Raw genomic sequence first — 22,596 nt, forward strand, 5'->3', positions numbered from 1 at the left:
ACTTTGTCCCTATTTTTCCTCTATCTGAAGTTAAATGGGCAAAGTAAAACAGAAAATAGTCATAACAAACACCAACTTTCTGAGTGTGTGTGTAATTTTGTGCTCACAAAAACATTCAACTGAAAGTAAATACTATTACAATACTTTTACAGCCGAATTTTGCAATGCACTGCATGCCACTCTGTACTTTTCCAAATCTGATGAAAATCTGTCTCTAACTAAGGATGTTTTCATAGCAATGAGGCCAGATACAGAACTTATCAAATAGAAGAAGAAATGGAACCAAACACTGTTTCTTCTTAGCATCTTTTCAAATATGTCCAGAAATCATAACCAAAATTTACATGTGTCTCCTCTACATCTCTGGAGAAAAAAAAAAGTAAAATTCAGCAAACCCTAAACTTACTCAAAACCAAAGCACAGTTTCAGCCTCTTTGTATCAGAAGAACAACATGAAAACAATTCTTTCTCTACATGGTTCACTGGCTACTCCATGCCGTTGGAAGATTTCTAATACAGATTGGCTCTCAACTATTTTTGGGATACATCACCCTATATTACAAATGCTGTTTCCCTTGCAAGAATCACAAAAGATTTTGTATGAAATCAGAGACTTGCCTCTGGTTGTAGTGAATGAAAGAAAACTAGGCTTTATACCCCTTGGGTGTGGGGCTTTGCAAGGGCACACATAACTGCCAGAATACTCATTAACCAGTGATGAAAAGAAGATCCACAGAAACACAGGTGCTTTTCTGCTACCTCACTGTGAAATCTGGCATGAGCTTCAGCAATATTGAAATTTCCAGTGCCAACACCTACAAAAATAAAATTAAGTCTAAATCCTTCTACTAAACAGGTGTGAAGTTCTGCAAGTCCTAGTACACTCAAAAAAATTCTCTTTTTAGCACAAAAATAAGCAAGTAATAAAATGACATAAAACATAAAACAATAAAAGCAGCTTTTTAACCATTTTGAAGTGTCATAATTTTGCTTGTACACTAGTTTGATGAGCAGAAGTTGAGATTCTCACTATACTCAGAGCCGCACCATTAACATAAAAATGTATGACATCTATAAAAGTTAATAGGCATAACGCTAAAAGCTGCCAAGTATAAGAGCAGAATAAAAATAAAAGCTTTTGCCTTCAGAATCCGTGTAAATGTGAAATCCATACCCATCTGAGCACTGTGCCCTATGTTATTTTGTTCCAAATATAACACTGCCAGAATGTTATTTAAGTAGTGCTGTGAGTGCTCATTACATTTTAAAAGCACAGCCACTCTTCAATAGACAAACTAAGTAACAAACAAACAAAAAAGAATACAAAACAGACATATCACAAAGGGATTTCAAGTCAGACACCAAACTGAGAGTAAGTCTTCCCACTCTAAGTACTGCTGTTAGCTTGGTTAAATGAAGTCTGGCATCATGCATTATCTTTATTCATGCTTCTGGACTGATGACAATACCCAATAAAGAAGAAATCCAGCAAGTCCATTAACAAAGGTTTTCTTATTACCCTCCTAAATTGTGGAATAGTTGATGTCTGTAGTCTGTCAGCTCCTGCAGCAAGATCTGATGCCTCAGAAGAAGGTATGAATTGCTCTCCAATTGACCTACTCATCTGTAGTAGACATTATCTCACTGGAATATATGGAAGATCAATAACAATAGAAATTGGATTTTATGCATGTTTATCTCATTTCACAATTAAGCCTCAATTGTTCTACATGCCTATAATAGTGCTTGATGCTGTCTCTGACAAGAAATATAAAACATAAGCCAAAGTCTGTGTTTAATTAAGAAATCCCTGCATTCCAAAATAGATGGCTGTAGACTTATAAAATCACCATGAAAACTTATCAGTGCAGATGCAAGACTCATTGTTTCCACTTATAATGATTATGAGAGAAAAGGATTATCATCTTAACAAAAAACAAGACAATGAGAATAAGCACACACACATTAACATCACAAACAAGTTTGATGGGGTAGGCTGAGTAGAATTGTACAATATTCCTAATAAAGTATTTGTTGGATTCCCTAGTATGTATTAGTGGAGTAGGACATTAGCAGATGAAACATGAGAGTTGACCTTGTGGTCAGGCAAAAATGTTTTCTATTTCATGTCCCTGTTACTAATCCAGAAATATCATTCTCCTGGAACCATTAACAAATTCCTCTCAGATTCTTATACTGCAAGCAAAAAAAGAAGAAACTGGTTTTTACCAGTCAGTAAAGCCCATGTGATCTGCTTCTCCCTGCACAGCTTTTCTTATTAAAGAGGAGCTCAAATACAACCTATCCTCACATGGTACAAAAAAAAAAAATACTGTTCAGGGATCAGTTTGTCTAAGTCAATATCCATCCACCTACAGATAAAAGCAAAGACACTACTTGCCAGTATACAGTAATGCTTTACAGTTCTTATTCTAGCTAATCACATATGGCGTTGGACAAGATGATCTCAGTTTATCCATTCAACTAGACTGGGTTTTGCTCTTTAATTCCAGAGAGAGGGCTAGGTAGAGAGTAAAAGTTGTCAAGTAGTTAACTGAATCAACAAACATTGGAAGTCCAGAGCAGGCATCAAGAACCAGAGCTTGGAGGAAAAAGAGACATGGAGCGGCATGTGGGGACTTGGCAGTGAAAGCTCTGCTCAACAACCACAGGAAGAAACTTCAGAAGCAAGCACAGGAAGCTATATGCAGCAAATACAGGTGTTTCCTAGCAATTCTCCTATGTGCACATCTGCTACTGAATGTCTGCAGAGTTGAGGCATCTATCTGTACAATGCTTTGGAAGCAGTTCTTGATTTGGCACCACATTGGTTTGATGGAATAAAAAAATTTACCTCCTCCCCAATAATTCCAATTTCAGCAGCATGGCATTTACCTATATCAGGACATTGGACATTTATACCTTATCAGAGGGAAGACAGTCATTACTTGTAGATTTTGAAAGTGAAAATACAATAAATATTCTGAAGAGTTTCTCATGGGCCACAATTTCATACTTCCTTTTCCTGGAATACTGACATATGAATGCCAATACTTCTTCCTTCATTCCTTCCATCTGTCTGAAAAAATGGCTATGTCATAGCTCTTTTCTCCTCTTCTCTCTCCCTATAAGCAAAATATTTGAGATCTTTCCTGTTTCCAGCAACTCTTTGTACCTCCAGATGCTTTCCTTGTGCTGGGAGGTATATGTGTACCAAGCTGAATGTAAAGTCTTCCTACAATCAGGTAGAGCCATGAAAGTGATGAGATGAAAGGAAACAGTCAGCTCCTCCCACGTAGGAGTATCATGAGGCAAGAAGGTACCATAAAATATGTCCTTCTAGTGCAAAACTGTTGCACTGGAAGAGTGAGGTAACACAAAGTTGCCTGCAGTTACATTTAATGACATCCTGAATGTCAGTCACTCAGAGAAAGTCTTGGGTTCATTTCTTTCTCAGGAGTGTGGAGCCTATTTGTTACGTGGATCTACAGCAAATGCACAGCAGAACTACTCCTGATATGGGAAATTGTCATCTCATACCCTACAATTACTTATAGAAATAAATTAATTCCTCTTACTTTATGCTGAACTCATCCAAATTACTTTCAAAGGTACCTAGGTTAATAACACTGTTGGGCACTTCTGTAACTTTCCAGGTACAGAAGCCTGACCTGTTGAATCACACTGTTGTGATCTGCAAGCATCAATGGGGCAAAACTTACTACCACAGGAAAAAATTATGAACTCCCTCCTCTTGGAGTCAACCTGTTGCCACACACTCTGTATCAAAGCCAACAAGCCAAATGTCAGTTCCTCTCCATCCCATCACTGTCTCTCATTTTCCAGTTTGGCCCATTAATATATTAGTATAGTAAAACTCTTAGCTGGAAAAATAGTTTAAAGCACTACTGACGTGCAATAGATAGCTATGTAATGTCTTTAAACACATACCAAACACTGCATTTGTCATTCCTTGATTTTTTTACTTCATATTTTTAAATAGGTAATTGCACTGTATATGCTATAATAATAGAATTTGCAACAGGTCTTGGTAAATTGTTAGCAGAGAAAAATACATCACACTGTATGGTAATGTCTTGCAAAGACAAATATTCTTGTGGGAAAGAAAAGAGAGAGTGATGAGCAGAAGAAATTACAACCAAACAAGCAGTAAAAATTCAGCAACTTTGAAAACAGACCCGTGACTCAGGAAACAGTCACATTTTGGAGACAGCTTTGACTGGATTTCATTACTAATGCACCTGTAGTAATAATTTTAACGATTGCTGGTAAGTGGGATAACACAAAAGTCCTAATGCAATTCCCAATCAATTTTCTCTCCTCTCTTTCTACTTTAATCTGGACTTTAAAATTAATGCTGCAGATCTGTATTTTATTAATCAAAAGAATAATTGAAAGAATTTAAAAGCCTGGTAGACAAATTTCTTTGAAGTTTTCTTCTCTAAAGCCAAATACTCAACTTGACTCAACTCACTACAACAGATAGATAGGTGAATAGGGAGGCCTCTGAGTGCTTTCCTGGCATGTTGCCATTAACTGAACAGCAGATGGTAATTAATAACCTTTATCTAAAGAATAATTCATAAGGATTAAACTGCTTACAAATGATATAGCTTGATGCTGCTGAAATTATTTTGATATAATTTTAAATTGATGCTTTCAATGAAGTCATTCCCTGACCCATTCTATGTGTATATTTTGGCTTACAAGAAGGAGGTAGGAGGTGCAAGGATATTTGATCTGGTGAGTCACAACACACCCACCTCTTTTTTTTGATGATTCTTGTGCCAAGTACATCACAGAGTTAAGCAGACTAAAATCTGTCTAAAAAAGAGAAAGTTAATGAACAAAATTTCAAGCTCCTGAACATTGAACAGAACATCTTCATCAACTTCAGATAAGTAATAATGAGTATATTCATAATTTTGGCTTCCAAATGGTAAAAAAATATAAGAGAAGGACAAAAATAATAAAGCACATGTATCACTGTGGGAACAGGTAGGAGAGGAATCTTAAGAAGGTTAACTCACTGCAGGTAAAAAATTTGGCTATTTTCATATCCATGTTGTAATGGATGTCATCAACTTCACACTAAGAAAACACCGTATTTCAAGAACACTTCAAAAGAATGAGAGAAATAAAACAGAAGCTTAAGAGAAACAAAGAAAATAGCACAAGAGACGCTTAAGGTGCTCGTCTGAAACTATAAATTGGAATGAAGATGTAGAAACAGACTTGGAAGAGGAAAGCAGACACACTGCCTCAATCTGTATGCAGTTCAGTACTAGGACACCAGCTTTGCTGATATACACCTTTTTGAGAAAACGAAGTCTTAGATCTACCACCAGTGTTATAAGTAGCATTAAAAAGCCAACACTCAGCCATACTGAAGAAACACTAAAAACAGTAACTAGCACCTTTTTTTGAGTGAACACTATTTTGGCAACAACAGTTTGATAAAAAATGAATGGTACAATTACACACTACAGATAAATATCCTTTTTGGACCAACTTAATTTGATTAAAGAGATGTTTTTATCTGAGTTTTTACTCAGAAAAATTTGCATGGTTGAAAAAATTATCAGCTTAGCATCTAATTTGGAGAACGCAGATCCTTTTACTTGATAGAATTGTCCTCATCTCTAAGTTGGAAACAATGTAGCAAAAGGCATACATTAGCCATCAGAAATCCCGGGGTGTTCCTGTCTCATCTTTTGTGGTATCTTTCATAACACCCAATGTACACATGTAAAAAATGTTGTCTTAAACTCCAGATCACGCAGGTAGACCTTGGATTAGGAGCGATAAACTTCACTATCAGGAACTTTATATATTCCCTTTCAATACAAGTGATTTTTTGTTCCTCCATTTGTAAGGTACACAAGTAAAATTATAACCTCAACCATTCCCCCCAGTGGCAGAGAAATTAAAGAAAGCTTTCAGCAGTGTTTAGCATGCCTTGGTAGCCTCTATTCATCCCTTTAGGTTTTGTTTCTCCTCCTGCAAACATTTGAAATTAAATGAACAGGCAACACTGAGGCAGCTGCACAGCTATAACTCCCTGCTACTTCGTGGGTGTGTGACAGTTCAGTACAGGTGAGCTCTTGACTGGTACACTTGTTTAAGGCTTTGCAAGATTTCCCAGTGAAGACATTTCTGAGCATCTCATTATTGCCCTACAACCAATTAAATTACCACGTTCAGCGCTGTTGAAGTTATCTTTCACCTCTGAAAACACTAAAAATGCAAATTAAATATACATTGTATTAACTGAATAAAACATGAAGCTCTCTTGCCCTCTTACAATAATGCAGAGCAAGGAGTAAAAGGTGAACCAGGCAATAAACTTCAGCTTGGCTACTCTATTCAGAGTTTTAGTTGGAATAAACAGATCTAATTTGTTTGTACAGCTATTGAAAACAACCAGAACGTGATGCCACAGGAAGGGGGTGAATGCAATAGAACACATTCATGATGCTCAGGGATGTCTAATTCTTGCTGTTCAGGTACAGTGCTCTTCAAATCACAGCAATTACCATCCTCTGAAACCTGTCCTCTACCCTATCCCTGGATTTCTCAATCCTCCAACAACATGCATTATTCTAAATGGCACTCACAGGAGCCTCCAAAACCGAAAATGGTAAGTGGCATTAGCTCAGTTTGGGGAAAAATTCTCTTGTCTACTTGAACATCTGCACTATATTATCATAGCCTTGCTTTTTCTGATGGACCATCATCATACAATGGGTATAGTCGTTCAGAACAGCCCAGGTCCTGATGCTGCAGCCAGATAAGAAGGTTGGGCTGCTGCAAGCAGAGGCAGTGGGGAAAAAGCAGCACTACCATTCATAAATGGATGTATTTTCAGTATAGTTTTAAAGCATTTTCTGGAAACAAGCTAATTTGCCAAGAAGAAATGCTTCCAAATCAGTAAAGCTAAATGCCTATAATCCACGAATCCTAAAAGTTAGTTGAGGAAATAATTGCTAATATGCTGGTACTAATTTTTAAAATAAAGATTGAAATAGAGGAGATTTTTTGCAATGCTAAAAATATTACTACTGCACTACTGAAGGAGGGTAACCCAATACCTATAAGCCTCTCACTGTGGTATCAGCCACAAAAAGAGAATAATGACAAACTATAGAGAATCAGAGAACAGGCTATAATTGCTATCAATCAGTCTGATAATTGTATAAGGCTAAGCTAAAGTGCAGGTACCCTCATGTAGAAATATACATTTTGTAATCTACTTCAGAAAATTTCAAAATATGTCTTTATATTTGCCTGGAGAGGCAAGACTGCATGAAAAGACAGCTATGCCTAGAGCAGCTCCTAGGTAAGCTCACAAGGCAGTTTGTCTATAATGAAATCTTATGTAAGTTTTTTATTCTGCAGAAAACAAAATGCTGATCAAAACTTCATATTGTACAGGTAGAGAACCAAGTAAAACACCAAGACAGAAGAAAGGAAAATTCCACATCAAGGAGTGCTACAAAGTTTCCTTCTGCTCTCTCCTTACCCTCTTCCATCTTCTCTAAACTAGGTAAGTTGTTTACACATATGCAAATAGTAAGCAATAAGAAAATCAAAGCAAAGTATCCTAAACATAAAAGGATTTTTTTCTATGTTCTCCTATACATTATGGTCAAACTTTGTCTCCAAGTATTTCGAGTAGTTTGTAGTCTTAAATTTGAACAGCTTAGGTTCTACCTGTATAGAAATTTGTTCCAAAAGATCTGTTCAAAAGATTAGATCAAAAATAGTTATTTCTCTTTGAATTCATATCCCTGCTTATCACAAATAAATTTCTCTGGGTACAAAGTACGCTTCAAGCCACTTTGACCCATTCTGGATTTCTTGTTAATAGTCCATATGATCATAGCCCTGCAGATCTGTACTAAGGACGTCTGCCATAGGGAACCCAGCCAAGGATCATGCGCTCTTTCCAAATTTAGTGATGTCCAGAGCACAGTAATCAGAAAAACAAAACTTGATTCAACTATTTCAAGAGGCAGCCTGAAAACACCAAAGGTAAACCCCATAAAGCAGACCATTTAAGTTTACACTTAAATATTTCTCTCTATGTAATCTATCCTGAGAGTCGAAATATGAAATTATATTATTATAGTTATATTAATCTGTAGATAAACAATTTATTAAATAATCAGATTGCAGACAAGTTGCCAGAAGCAGGTAAACATTTCAAAGTTCCCTTTCATCCAAGTGTACCATACAACCTGGGAATCATATTTTACTTTTCCAAAAGTCTGATACTTCCAAAACTGCAATTTATTCTATCAAGATATATATTCCACCTTCCAGATGTAACGATTCTGCATGACAGATACATCTGCCAAGTGATTTTTATGCCAGATAAAGCTTTAAGAAATGTCTGTTTCAAATGCTCAAGTTGCTGCTACGATGATAGGTTTAATGGAAAAAATTATTGATGCATTTGAAGATGACATCATGTATACTTTTGTAGCCTTGGTAACAATAAGAATTTTATCACAAGTTAATATTCTGTATGTACTCACACACGTCTATCCAAAACTATTATTTTGGTGCTGCTGTTTTTCTTTTCTTAATTGCAGTACATTTTTTTCCATTAATGCATTGCTAGTTATAAGCAACAAGAATTTATAGGCATGGCAGATTTGAAGACAAATCTGCAGATCCTTTATTAGCTGAAAAATGCAAACCCATTCCTTTTTTGCAATGTCACTGTTCAGGTTTTCTGCAGAGTCCAACAGAGGTTACAGGCATGGCTTTCCACTCAATTTCTGTTTTGAAAGTGAGAGCTAAAGAATTAGGCTTAAACCCTTCATATACCTTTCTGTGATTTATACACCAATTAAAAGTGTATAACCCAATCCCATGGGAGATAGCTTTTCAACTGTTTTAACAGAATTTGACAGTCCTGAATAGAAATTGAAAGGGGAAAAAAAAAAAAAGAAGAGATATCCTGGATTAGTCAGCAACACTAGAAAATTTTTCAACTCATGACAAGTAAGTGCATTTCGTATTTTTCTAAAGGTTTATTTCATTTTCTGTTACAAAAGAAACAGATAAACAAATACATTTTTAGACTCTGGAATGATATAATTTACTCTTGCTTGATAAATATTTACAGTTAAAATAAATGTGGTTAATTTTGCATAAGTTCTTCTGTGCGTCACAACTGAGGCCCTCAGAGGCTGCAAGCCTTTCTTCTTCAGATTCCAAAAGAAAGAAACAGCACAGATTTTTTTTGTGTGTGGAAGAGTGTTTCTCCAGCTTTTCTGTATTCTTTATAGAATACAGCTCTCTCCAGGAAATAACTATTTAGTACTAAACTTCTTTGACTTAACTGAAAAGTCTGTTAACCCCTTCAGCAGCCACACACATTCACCCCAGTGCTTCTAAAGTTCTCCAACTTTGCAAAATCTGAACAGCAGATATGTGTAAAGACTTACACTTGTCTTTTGAAATCAAAATAGCCATCCTAATTCACTTCAAGAAACAGAGCAATTTGAAAAGCTGAAGAAAGTACATTTCCTAGATAAGAGAACCTTAATTCATCCTGTAATCCTGCAGCTGAGTAAAAAGTAGAGTTCTCCTGTGATGCAGAGATCTCACCAAAAATTGCATTAAAAAGATCTTTTGCTTCAAGTTGGGATGTTTGTTACTCAAAAACATACAAGCCCTCTTACATAAGTCTTGCAATGAAACCTGTACCACTGGTGGCACCATATCACCAGTAATGTCCAAAATCTGAGGAAGTTGCAGGGAAAGTCTTCATGCCATTTTTATTTTGACACAGTCAATAAATATTTTTGTTTACTTGGCTCCTGCATCTCCTAGAAAGTATGAAAAAAGTCACCATGAACTTTTTGCATTTGTCCTTTGGATAGTTTATCAAAATCTCCAGCATTAACACCACTGCATTGTAACATGCCTGATATCAAGCTTGTTTGGAAAGGTACAAACAAATCTTTAAATATTGCTCTCACATTCTTCACTTTGTACTATCCTTCACTATTTTCCTATACATCAGTGGCACACTTCAGCCTGCCAATTTGTGAGAAAGAAATCTTCTCTGAAAAAATATGATAGCAGTTTGTCTCTTGCTACTTGCTTCTGTTGTTTTTTGATAGACTTTTCTTAAATTTCCTATACTTCAATTAATTTTACTAAGCTTGAACATGTCTTCGCATTGTGAAGAATATGAATTTAAGTGTGAAATAAATTTTACTGAGCCGTGACACACACCAGGATCCCATGCAGCAAGGAAACTCTGCAAAACACACAAGACACTAAGTTACCTAATATCCTAATATAACGTAATATGTTAATGCGATTTTAATTCTATTTTCAGCCTTGACTTCGAATAAAATCACTGCAACAGCCACGTTGTTGAGCCCATGGATTTTTTACATGTAATGTTTTCCAGCTTGCTAATGTACAACTGATCACACTTGAGTTATCACACAGATTTGCTGAGCCTGATGCTTCCAAGCATTAGTCACCATACCAATTTGCTGAAGGGATACACAAGTCCAATTCCTGAAGCCAATGAAAAGACAATGAGGAGGGTTCAACAAGAGTTGGTCCCTGTATTGAACACTATTACATATGAAAAAAAAAAGGGACAAGCTCTCAAGTCACTATTAGTGATGGTGATAGGCTCAAATTTTCTTCCTTCCTCAAATTCACTTCCCATTAATACAAGAGAACAGTGTGACCTTGCAGTGTGTTTGTTCACAGCAAGTTTTTCCTCAATAACAGCATTTTGCAACAACAAAATATGGTCTATAAAGTTGCAAAGTGCACAAGCTGAAGGCACAGAATATAAACACATAGGAAAACAGATTTCAAAATACCAAGTAGCAAAAAAAGAGATAAAAGAAGAATCTGGGATTTAAGACTCCCTGATAGATTATACCTTTATATGGAACCAACTCTTAAAAGGTGGCAATTTTTAAAGTAACAAACACTGCAAAATAATGAAATTTTATTCTTATTAAATAGAAGCTCCAGAAAATAATTTGAAGTTTAAAAACCTGATGTGTTAGCTAGTTTTAATAATGTCCTTAATATTAACAGAAGAGTGTAAAAAGGATTTTACCATTCTAATGTTTTGGGAAGCTGCTGATTTTGGTTGCCCATTTCCAGTTTGAAAGGATGGCTTTTCAAGGTGCATTCCTTACAAAAATTACAGAACAAACTTGTTGATAGGTTAGAGTAAGGAATCATGCATTTCAATGTCATCCCAACTGTAGCAGCAACTGACATCATATTATATAAGGAACAAAATTGTTTTTTGAGGAATAGGTCGTGTCAGAGCTTAAGTATCAGCAGTTCCCAAAGGAGGCTCCTGATTCCATGTGCACTCCTCCAGTGCCTGTTCTGGCTAGAAATAGAAGCTGATCCAGTACATTCACTACGGGAACCACCTAGAGCTTGCACAAGGAACATCTGCTGATTAACAGAAGTTTCTAACTAATAAAGTTAGACTGCACATGAAATGAATGTCTGAAGCGCAAAAAAATCACAGAGAGAAGAAATATAGGTGAACTGGCAAATGTGTTACATGCATAAACCTATTTTGGGGACTTGATACACAAGCTCAATTTAGAAAATCCTGAGTTACAATCCTGGCATGGTCAAAAGCACTTAATAGGTATATTTCAGTTTCAAAAGTGATTTGAGTTTTGAAACTAGTTGTGCTCAAATGCAAAGGAATCCTAGGATTACTGAACTTGCTAGAAACAAGCATCTTAATACATTGCCTTTCTTGCCAAGTTTATTGAAAGAAGGAGGAACACAGACTAGCCACAGCTGGCCCCACTTTTTACATCCACAACAATTTTTATATGTGAAAACCAATTCTTACAGAATTTTGATGTTATGTAACACATTATAACACATCATAACATGTCAAATTGTCTTTATGGTACTTTGTCCGTGAAGAATCAGAACCTAACTCAAACAAGACTGACTGACCTAAAGGCTCAGTTGAGAGAAGGTTTAAGTAGTACTTTGCATGAAGTATGACTACTTATTCTCCCTTCCGATAAAAAAAACCTTTCACAATAAATTTTAATGGTAGATTTCCAGTCATGAATCCTATGCGGAGAGAAAGAAACAGTGTTAGAGAAATTCTCCATAGTATATTGCAATATAAACAGTAAAATTATTACTGGCTCCAAAGCTCTTCAAAAAACAAATTTTCATTATTTTCAAATACCGAAAAAAAAAAAAAAGCATGCTTTGTGCTTAAAAACTTGCGACTTGAGTCATGCAATTACTGTGCATGGGGCTTCCCTGGATGTTGACCTTCTTTTAAAATGTTAATCCTCCAAATAATGAAATTCAATGAAAACGTGTCCCAACTGCAGAATTCCCAGTAACTGTCAATATAATGCTGTTATATGCTATTGAAAGATATAATTTAAGTATTAAGAAAGATGTAGTTGTTACTAGCAAAGACTACAAAGAAATTCTTGCTTCCCATAACATAGGAAAATGTTCTTCTGAATAGTTTAATTTTTTTTCCTCTAGGATAAGATAGAAGAGTACATATTTTAATGTCATGTAAAGTAACACAGTAAGTAATATTACCTAAAAACATCTTCTTAAGTCTGCTTTCAGAGGTTTGTTTTACACTCAGTACTATTCCAAATCAAGGTGTGTTTAACTAACCCAACTGAGTTAGGTACTACTTGCTCCTATGCTGCATATAGACTCTCTCCTGCTCTCACTACAGGAAGCAGTTTCTACTCCATGATCTGTGGAACTCAACAAGCCAAGCACACAGAAGAATATGATCTTGGCTCACCATTTGATACATCAGTGCCAAATTAAGATAAAGTGAAAAATATACTTAAGAGACAGAAAATATCAGAAAGGCAAGATAACCAAGTAAAAGTTGTATTATTCCTTCATCCATACCAATTTACTCTCTTTTCCTTTCTACTGTCAGAGAATGAGGATTAGTAAAAACCTCAGGGAGAAACTAAAATTTCATGTTTTAAGTAGAACTACTGAGCCTTTTTACAAGTGTCTTGAAAAGTCCATCTTTTTGCATCACCTCTCTCTTCAGATCGCACCCATTAAAGAGCACATTAGCTTTTACAACTCATGCAATTTATTTATTTTTTTTTTAATTCCTCTGGTAAGTCTGAATGGATTCCATCTTCTTGAAACATTTGTCTTCTCTGTTCAGGAAACAAAGTTTTGGCACCCTTTTTCACTGCAATGGCATTTTGGAGTTGCATAAGTCTCTTCTCGTAGGGCAGTTGGTTTTTTGACCTATTAATGATCATACACTTTCAGCTTCTGTCATCCAACACTACAGCAAGCTGCACCTGGCAAGGGGGAATTCCCACTTCCTTCCTGTGCCCTTAGCAAGGGCTGGCTATCACAGGGCTTGCCACTGAGCCATAGCTTGGTACTAAAGAGACATAACATTTTTGAAAATGAAAGCTCGCTGGCTTCCTTTCCTGCACCAGGTCACGAAGGGATGGGTTGAACATAAATTGTTTACTTTTAACATGAAACTGCAATTTCTAAGTACAGCTCTCTGGTACTCTGATGACCAAAGCCCTGTACATCATAACCCTCTTGTCATGAAACACAGTGTCAGAAGCCAAACCTCTGTAGGCTTTTACTTATTTAGCTGTTTTGTGGCCTGGCACTCTGGAAGATTTGTTGTGATTTCAAACTTTTTTCCAGATATCACAGGGCACAGCCACGACCTGCAGCCACATTTTCTGCTTCCAGCAATAGCAAAGGAGCTACAGCCACCTGGCTCATTTGGACAACCAGAGGTGTAGAATGTGAAAATGCTGCTACGATCTACAAGTTTCTGGAGAAAATATGCCCTTAAAGTAAACAAAATAATGAATACCAGCTGCCAAAGAAAATTAAGTCACTGATTTGGGACTGCTTAAGTATATTCCTGCTCAGGAAAGTCTTTAAGCAGGTGCTTAATTTCCACATGAAGTTAAGCCCCACGTGTTAATGCTTTATACCCTTACATAAAGATCCCAAGCCCAAACTCCCCCCTGTGTGTCAACAGCACATGAATGGCTCTGCAAGGCTCCCGTGTCTATTCCAGGCTCAGAGTAAATGTTTTCTGATTACCATCAACACTACCTGTTTCATCTCCCCCCTGCGAGTGCTACACTTATCGGCTGCATCCTTCAGAGTAGCTTGGCTCTCCTCAATCTCTTCCAGACTGCACAATGAAGGATTTCAAAAGATTGGGTTTTAAGGATAAAAATAAGTTTCAGAAGAGCCAGTAATCACAGAAGCTAAAGGCCCATCGAGAGTCAAAATGAACGAGCATTAAATCCCACAGCAGCCATCCTTTCAGAAAAATAAAATTAAAGGTTATGATTTTCTGATATGATTAGTGTTTTAATAAAACTCTTCCTAGTTTCAAAATCTGTCCTTGTAACTGTGCTCTTTTACTCAGATAATTTTTCATAAATTGATATTTAGTCAAAATTACTTGGTAGTGCACAATATAAAGGGTCTAAGTAACAGGGAACCAGGCTAAAATATAATTAATTTCCCCATCTAAGAGAATGACCTTCATAATTCACTTCAGGCTTCACCTCCAGAGTTGTCATGGCTCATTTCCTCATTACCAAAATTAGATTTTAAAACACTACTGTCCTCCATAAAGTACACTTTGTCTCTGATTATACAGAGAGAGAGAGTGAGAGAGAGAGAGAGAGAGAGAGAGAGAGAAGTACATTTAAAATTATTTGCAGCATATAAATACCCAATTGCCTCAAATACAGGTCAGAATACAATGCTCAAAGAGTTAAGAGATTATAACAAAAACAGCTTGTAAATGAAACAGAAGGGAATGAAGAAGTGCGAGGAAGGCTCAAAGGGGAGAATTAAATTAAGAAATTAATTAATTAAAATTAAATTCATTAGCTATATTGACTTTTAGACAAGCACTGATACAGACAGATACATCAAATATGGATCTGTTAGCAGTCGGACTCATATTTGTACCTAAACTGTAAGGTAAAATAAAGACCTAATGACTTTTGCATCATTCAAAGAAATTTAGTCAGGAGAAAAAAATCAAAATCTTCAACTGACACTATTTTACAAGAGAACTTGGAGGACTCCATAGAGCAGAACAGCCGAATGCAGCAATTCATTGCTTGGTACTTGCTATAACCTGCTGCAAGCTTGCAGGCTGTGAGGCCTGTCTAGGAATATACATGTCTGGTTGGATGGTGATGATTGACTGCTGTAGTGATTTTACTGGACATTGCTTCAAAAAAGATGAGAAGGAAATCCAGATAGGGTATCCATTACTTATTTAAGGAGACTACTTTGGGGTACTGACAGCCCAGGGTGCTAGTTAAATAATTGGCATCTAGGAAGATGAAGCATCCCTCATTTACTTTGTGTCAATGCTTCTGTTTGTTAAAATACCCCAAAAACCTTCAGGCACAGTGGCTTTAAACAATTAAATGTACTACTGATATTATTTAATCACATCACAATTTGCATAGCTCTCTTAAAAGTAAACTGCTAGCAGTCTGTCAGGGTACGTTAACATAGCAGAGTGAAGCACTGTGTTTAATGTACGAAAACACACACTGGGCACCTACGAACTGCAAGGGGAAATACGTCTATTGCAAAATCAGAAATGATCCAATCTAGATTTAAAGTGTAAGTATTGCAGAATATCAGCCTGTCTACCTATTCCTACAGTAACGTGATAAAATTCACTCTGCACCTCACCATCAAAAGGTATTAGACTTGTCCAGTTGTTTATTCATTTATTTGATTCACCTTTTTAAAAGAGGTTAGAGGTTAATGGCCTGCCTCAGAGTCATATGCTTAAGCAACAGACTGGGAAGGAAATTCTTTCAAGCTTATGAAAATTCCTGTCTGTCATTTGAAAGTGGAAGCTCTGATACAAACTGTCAAAATCTGCCATAAAAATTAAGTTGAGTCGAACTTTGGCAACTGACAATGGGAAATGGTACCACCAGTGTTAGGAAAATCACTCCTTGTGTTTTCAAGTCATGCAAAAACAGAAGGGGAAAAAAGGACTGCAGAAAGGTAGTGTGGTAGGTAATGCCAACTCTGAAACACCATAACCTTGGTTTGATGTGTGACTCTATGTAAACACCTTCAGCCCTGCCGTTGCATTTGAATGCTGCAATGCAGGCAGGTATAACAGTGGGATGCTACTGGGTTTCCTGGTCACCTGAAAAAAGTGGTTTCCATAGAAACACTAGTATTCTTTCCTTAAAACACAACAAAGACACACAGTGTTCGTAAAATGTACATTCAGTGGATTTTAGGCACTCTGTGGGACATCATGAATAAAAGCAACTAAAAGATGGCAGGATCTTGCCCTAGCCTACACTGTAGTCAGGCTCTTTCTTGCCCTCTTAGGCTCAGTGATTTGGAAAACATACTTCAACTGCCCTAACATCTTATATATTGATTTTTTTTAGATCTGCTATCTGCAAATACCACAGACTGGCAAGACTTGTACCTCTTTTCCTCAAACCGTGTTTCTCACATTGCTTAAGCTACCCTGGAGAAAGCCAATCTTGATGGATCGATTTGTTTATTTTTTTATTTTAATTTATGTGGATTTGAAGGAGCTTTTTGGAGCTGAATATAAAGTTTGGGGTTTTTTTTATCTTCAAGTATCTGAAAGCCTAGTTCAGCTTACAGCTGCCAGAGTTTGCTTTCAAACTGGAAACAAAGATAATGGAAGTTGTCTTGAACTGAAGAAAACATTACTACAGCAAGAATTAGAGAACTAGAAAACACTGGAGCTCAAAATTCAAAGGCTGGAGAGCAATGGAAGTCTTGCAATTACTGTATCTGCTGTACCACTATGAGGCCTTAACTGACAATAAATCTGACCTCCTCTTACAGCTTGCAGTATGCTCTGGGAAGTTTACTTCTGGGCAAAGGAAGGTCACAATAGCTTTCAAATTGATGTGGAAAATGTGTTAAATATGCATCCTACTAATCTTTAACTAAGCCTCTATTGTCTCTTTTCTAGTTCAATCAATGCTCAATCCTCCCTTCTCCCTGATCTTCTCCCATGCAACCCTCCTCTTCCCAACTGTCATGATTTTATCACTGGTGTTGCAAGATCTTTTTTCTTAAGCTGTCAACACTTGGACTCCCATGGTGTATTTATGCAAACTGGAGATCTGATTGATTTTGTGGGGTTAGCAAGACTTAAACGAGATCAAAGCCTGTGTAAGAGTACTAGGTTTCTCACCCTGCACTTTGAGAACAGGGCACAGTGCCACAACTGCTGTTACATTATGTGGATGCACAGAGGACAGGTAATTAAAAAAAAAAATCTCCTACCATATCTTCTGAAGTACTCATCATACAAGCAATTTGCAATTGCAAACATTTTCAACAGTTTCTGATTTTACATTTGAGTTTTATATCATTATTGAAATTCTCCTCCTCTTCTCCCTTAACTTTTTATGGTTCAAATCTTACTTGAATTTTTTCCCCCCCCTCAGTATATCTTTTCACATCAAAATCCATTTTATTGGGAAATAAGAAAGAAAACTGGGAATGAAATGGAAGGGCAGTGAAGAAGTGCAACCCTGTAAAGGTTTAATCTCAAACTGAACATGTACTGGTTAATAAACAGCACAAGGAAAGCTGAGAAATTTGAAGAAATAAGTGACACAAAGTGAAAGTAAGTTTAGCAGTCCATGAAATCTGTGGATTTAAACAGGTTTCTACAGTGATCAGAGAAATGGGAAAGGACAATCTTATTACACTCCTCTAGTCCCAAAGGCCAAAGCAGATGTATCCATCAGGTCATAATTTCTGACCATAAAACTTTGCTTGAATAAAATCCTGCATGTGACCTTCATACATATTGCTGCCCTACAAACCTCTGCTACTCTACAGCTGAATCCCATTTAGTTATGACTCACTGCCTTATTTACTTCACTGATCACAATAAGCTTTCAAAAGCCATTACGAAGGCTCAAGTTGGTGTCTGTAAGCATACTCTGGTGACTAACCTGAATGACAAAAAGGTTGGTTTAAAAAAAAAAGAAAGAAAAATAAGCTTCACATATATGTGATTGCAATAGGAAAATGTGTCAAAAAAGTGGATTTCAAAAAGCATCAGTCAAACCTATTTGCCATGTATTATAGGTAGGTTATAGAAGAAAACACTGCATTACTATGGAGTTATTCTTCCAGATCAGTAAAAATGTCATATTGTCAAAAAAAAAAAAAGGAGGTAGGAGAAAAGAGTAAGATAAAAAAAATATCATCACTGAATGAAAAGAAAGTGTTTGCCATGAGGTTTAAAATATCGCCAATGGATCTCCAAGAACAATGTACATCTTTGGACATGGGTCCTGCCGAGCTCTGACTACCCTCCAGATGCTGTGGATGCCCCGAGCACTGTAAACTCCTGCAGAGTTTGATCTATAACTCCTGGTGTGAAAGTGGAAATAGCAACAGGAGGGCTGTAGAAAATGTGCTGCCCAAGGAGGCAGATTCACGCAAACCAAATTATTACCTCTGGTTCAAGTTACCAAAGCTGCCCCTTCCCTCCCTTTGCCACAAAAATGCATAGGCTATTGCATATTTTATACTAGCCATTCAGCAAATGTGTGATCATATTATTAATGATAAATTAAGAATTGGAGGAAATGGCAGGCTTTGAACCATAAAATTTAAGCTTTAATTATTAGTGTACTGAAGTAAGCACAAGAATAATAAAAGCAAGAGGAAGATGAGAGAACAGGATGATTTTCTGACAAACAAGTGTTATATTTATTTCAATCAAATTTCCCAGTGAAAGGAAAAACAGTCCATTAGAAAAAAATATAGAAACAAGACTCTTATAAAAATAATTTCAGTTTAAGTATATTTAGAACTCAAAACCTTTGGAAGGCCAATCCTACTCCTATTTAAATACTGCTGTAAGTTGAAATCTCACAGGAAAAGAAGTTTATACTAATATGTATTATTGCCAATAGTATGGATCTAGCATCATAATTCCTTGTTTCATAGTGCCAAATTACTGACTTGCTACCATGCAAAAACTGACTATCCCTACTTCCTTCAATGACTATACAGAGAAAACTTAAATTCCTGCTTTCCCTTTGTGGTACCCAACATGGGCACAGCATAAAATATTCTTATTCTATCACGCAAGCACACAAATATTTTGAGACATTCATAGAAGAGTACTTTGAACATTATGAAGTGTTTTGTACTGAAGAAAGAAAGGTAGAGAGGGAGGAACATGCCGTGTTGGACATTACAACAGGTGTGTGTTACTGTGACATCTCAGCAGCTGGGCTGCAGCTTCCATGAGGTGCACCACCTACATGATTCAGCCACCCTTCTCAGCCACTCTCTTCTTCTGCAAACGCTCCCCTGTGTGTGTCAGGCTGAAGCTATGCACATCTGGCAATACACTTCACTGGTCTTCACCCTGACCTACCAACTGGGCTTGCCCTGGACTTCCCTCCATGGGTTTCCCATGCTACTCCATGATGTTGACATGGAAGCATGAATCACACAATAAAACATCTGCATCACACCCACTGTTGGCCCTTTCTGATAGAACATGTACCAAAGGGAAGAACAGTTCTCCTAACTTAAAGAATTTTGCCTCTTATTTCTGTGCACTAAAACATGCCTATAAATTGCCCCCGAGGGCATTTCCAGTGGTATTACGGGGCATGTCATTCACAGGTCTTCAGGGTAAAACCACTCAGCTTTGTTTATAGTATCATCGCTCCAATCAGAACTGCTAATGAGATGCCCTAAGGTACAAATGGAAGACATTTAAGGGCACTATAATAATTTATAAAAACAGATTCAGAGGGAAGAACACAGTACCACACAGTAACTGATCCTCTCATATTATTTATCTTTACATCCCAAGATCATTATGAAGTGTCTGAGTATTTATGTTTAAATTGTTTGGGAGTTACTTGCTAAATTTGCTAATTTAATGAAATAAAAGAAATACTGCATGCTGTCCATTAGTGGATCATTACGAAAAATAACTTTGTAAGTATTTCCTCTGTGTCTTGCTTTGTGAGGTTTTTGCTCATGTCTTTTTGTTTTTTGAAATTCATAGTCCAAGGTAAATTTTTTAACCTTCTCTATTGACTAAAACAGGTAGATTTTAGACAAATTTAGACCCATTTTAAGTTATTGCTATGGGTTTAATGCTTTAAACTAGCATTTTACCAAGCATTAAAAGATGTTTTCTCACAGGTTATTCTGTAGTTTAGATGATATGAAAAAAGTCAAAACATTAAAAAAACCCCAGATATTGTGAAGTAAAAGCAAAACGTCAAACAGTTTATATAAAAATAATTAAAACAAATAGTAGAACATAATAATAAATAAATAGTATAATTTTGTCAACATTAGGCTCTGCTTGATAGACGAGTACTTCAGACTCAACATTTTTATGATTCCAAAGAAGAGCTCATGCTTGCATGAAAAAGGCAAGTTGGAGAATACTGAATGTCATACACACTTAAAAACATGAGATTTAGCCTTGTTCTAGTATTTCTTTTAGAAACAGAAGACAAAAAATGGCCTGACTGTTTAAACTAACTTTTTTTCTGGAGCTTAGTACAGTGCATTTTTGCTAAGTGTTTGTCCCAGGTATAAACAATGTAATATGTGACAAAAGTTAGAGTGGTCCCCTTTCCTGCTACTAACACTTGTAAGAAATGCAATTAAGAGCAAGAAACAAGTGATATAAAGATAGAGAGTAAAGAAGAAAGGCAGGAAACTGGTGCAAAGTAATTGTAACATTACACTGCATCTTGTGCCTTTGTTCAGTTAAACCAGAAGAAAACACGTTAACTGTGGTAAAATAATTCAAAAAGCAAAATTTCACAGATACACACATGCGAAAGACAGAACCTTTGTTTTTTCACTCAAATTATTCCAAACAAAACACAGGGCACTTAAGAGATAGTGAATATGATGCTTGCTAGGCATGTAGCTGTATTTGACCATGTATTTACAAGAAATAGTTTTTAATGGAAAGTAATTTCTTGAATTCTTCAATATCATAACAGACCTTTCACCCCCGCACAGATGGTAATGAAATTCATGTCAAATCTGCTCCATTCACATTTCAAATGTTGACCATACCAAGATATTTTCAACAACGACAAATAGAACTTTTGCATAAAATCAGTAGTTGAATATTGAAGTATCAGGCTATGAACTCCTTTAGAATGTTCTACTTTACTGGACATTCCTACTTTCTTTAAGTTAGAAGTAAAAAAGATGCTAAAAACATAATTTTGTGGAATAATCTGCAACTAATCTACCACAATGATAAAGGAAATTAATTGCTAAGTTTCAGTGTTAATCAATGCTAAGTACATGGCATCAGATGCCATTATCCCTCCTGGATGAATTGAAAAAAAAACCGAAAACACGAAAACCAACAAACCTTAAACATCAACAGTGTAGAAAGTATCTTTAAAAAGTTTAGTTCACTTTTCCCCTCTGAATTCTAAAAGTATCAGATAGTTTCAATTTTCATGTTAGCCTTTTCAGATTGAAAGAGATTGAATTGATTCTAAGTGGAATATTCTCAAAATCATGTTTTTTTCGGCATCAGCCTCATCAAGCACAGACTGCAACCGTTCCCATTAGACAGGTCTATCCACTTGTAAAGTTTAACAGAACAAAATAATTACTGAATTCTCAAAAATTAAGAAAGTCATTGGTAAAAAACATTGTCATATAAGCATTATAACCCTTCTCATTAGCATTGTCTTGTCAACAGTCTTTTGAAGCCAAACTGGTATCAACCTCTGATTTCACAAATAGTGAAGTAACTATATGCATATTTCCCTTAAATCTCAAGTGTCAATATGGAGCCAGTAAAGACATGGAAAATCATCAAAATTTTGTTTTGTTGTTAAGAAAAGTCTAATAATATACCTACATTAAGCATCTTTTGCATCTCAGACAGAAGTTAGTATGTCGGAACAGCAAAGAAATAACAAATATTTACAAACCAAATTTGAACCCATACTTCTAAAGACTTCTCACAGCTGTCTTTCCAGACAACTGCTTGGTCACACCAGCGATTTACTAATCCAGCTCAGAGGGATTTCAAATATTATGTTCTGTTATCATCCTACATCCTATCATCACAGGAGCCCAAAGCAACATTGCCACCCCTTGTCCAATAATTGGGGAATGACAAAGGACAGACTGAGTACAAAATAATATAAGACACAGGCAACTTTCTGAGTGATCAGATTATCTCTAATCCCTCCTTTAAAACTGGTAACTTTTTCAGGTGTGTGGGCTGAAAAGGTTATCCACACAACGACTTTTGTTTTCCAAATAAGTGCCATTAACTGCATGACATTAAACTAAAAAGTAGTAGGAAGAAGTCATTGGTTTGACAATAACTCCTAAGAGGCCTGCAAGAAGGGAAAGATGTAGGTAAAAAGACTTCTTTCCCACATTCCACAAAACGGATAAATGACTTTATAGCTTTAAGTCACTAGACCTACACAGACCAAAGCAGCT

The 22,596-nt window shown here is 36.3% G+C and overlaps 1 protein-coding gene across 2 annotated transcripts in view; it reads right to left on the reverse strand.

The window, feature by feature from the left end:
- The window catches only part of GRID2 (glutamate ionotropic receptor delta type subunit 2), a 693,976-nt gene that overhangs the window by 528,320 nt on the left and 143,060 nt on the right, over positions 1-22,596 (reverse strand). The window lies entirely within an intron of this gene.

This window comes from Corapipo altera, unplaced genomic scaffold, assembly GCF_003945725.1.
Source record: "Corapipo altera isolate COAL_440 unplaced genomic scaffold, ASM394572v1 22b, whole genome shotgun sequence".
NCBI lineage: Eukaryota > Metazoa > Chordata > Aves > Passeriformes > Pipridae > Corapipo > Corapipo altera.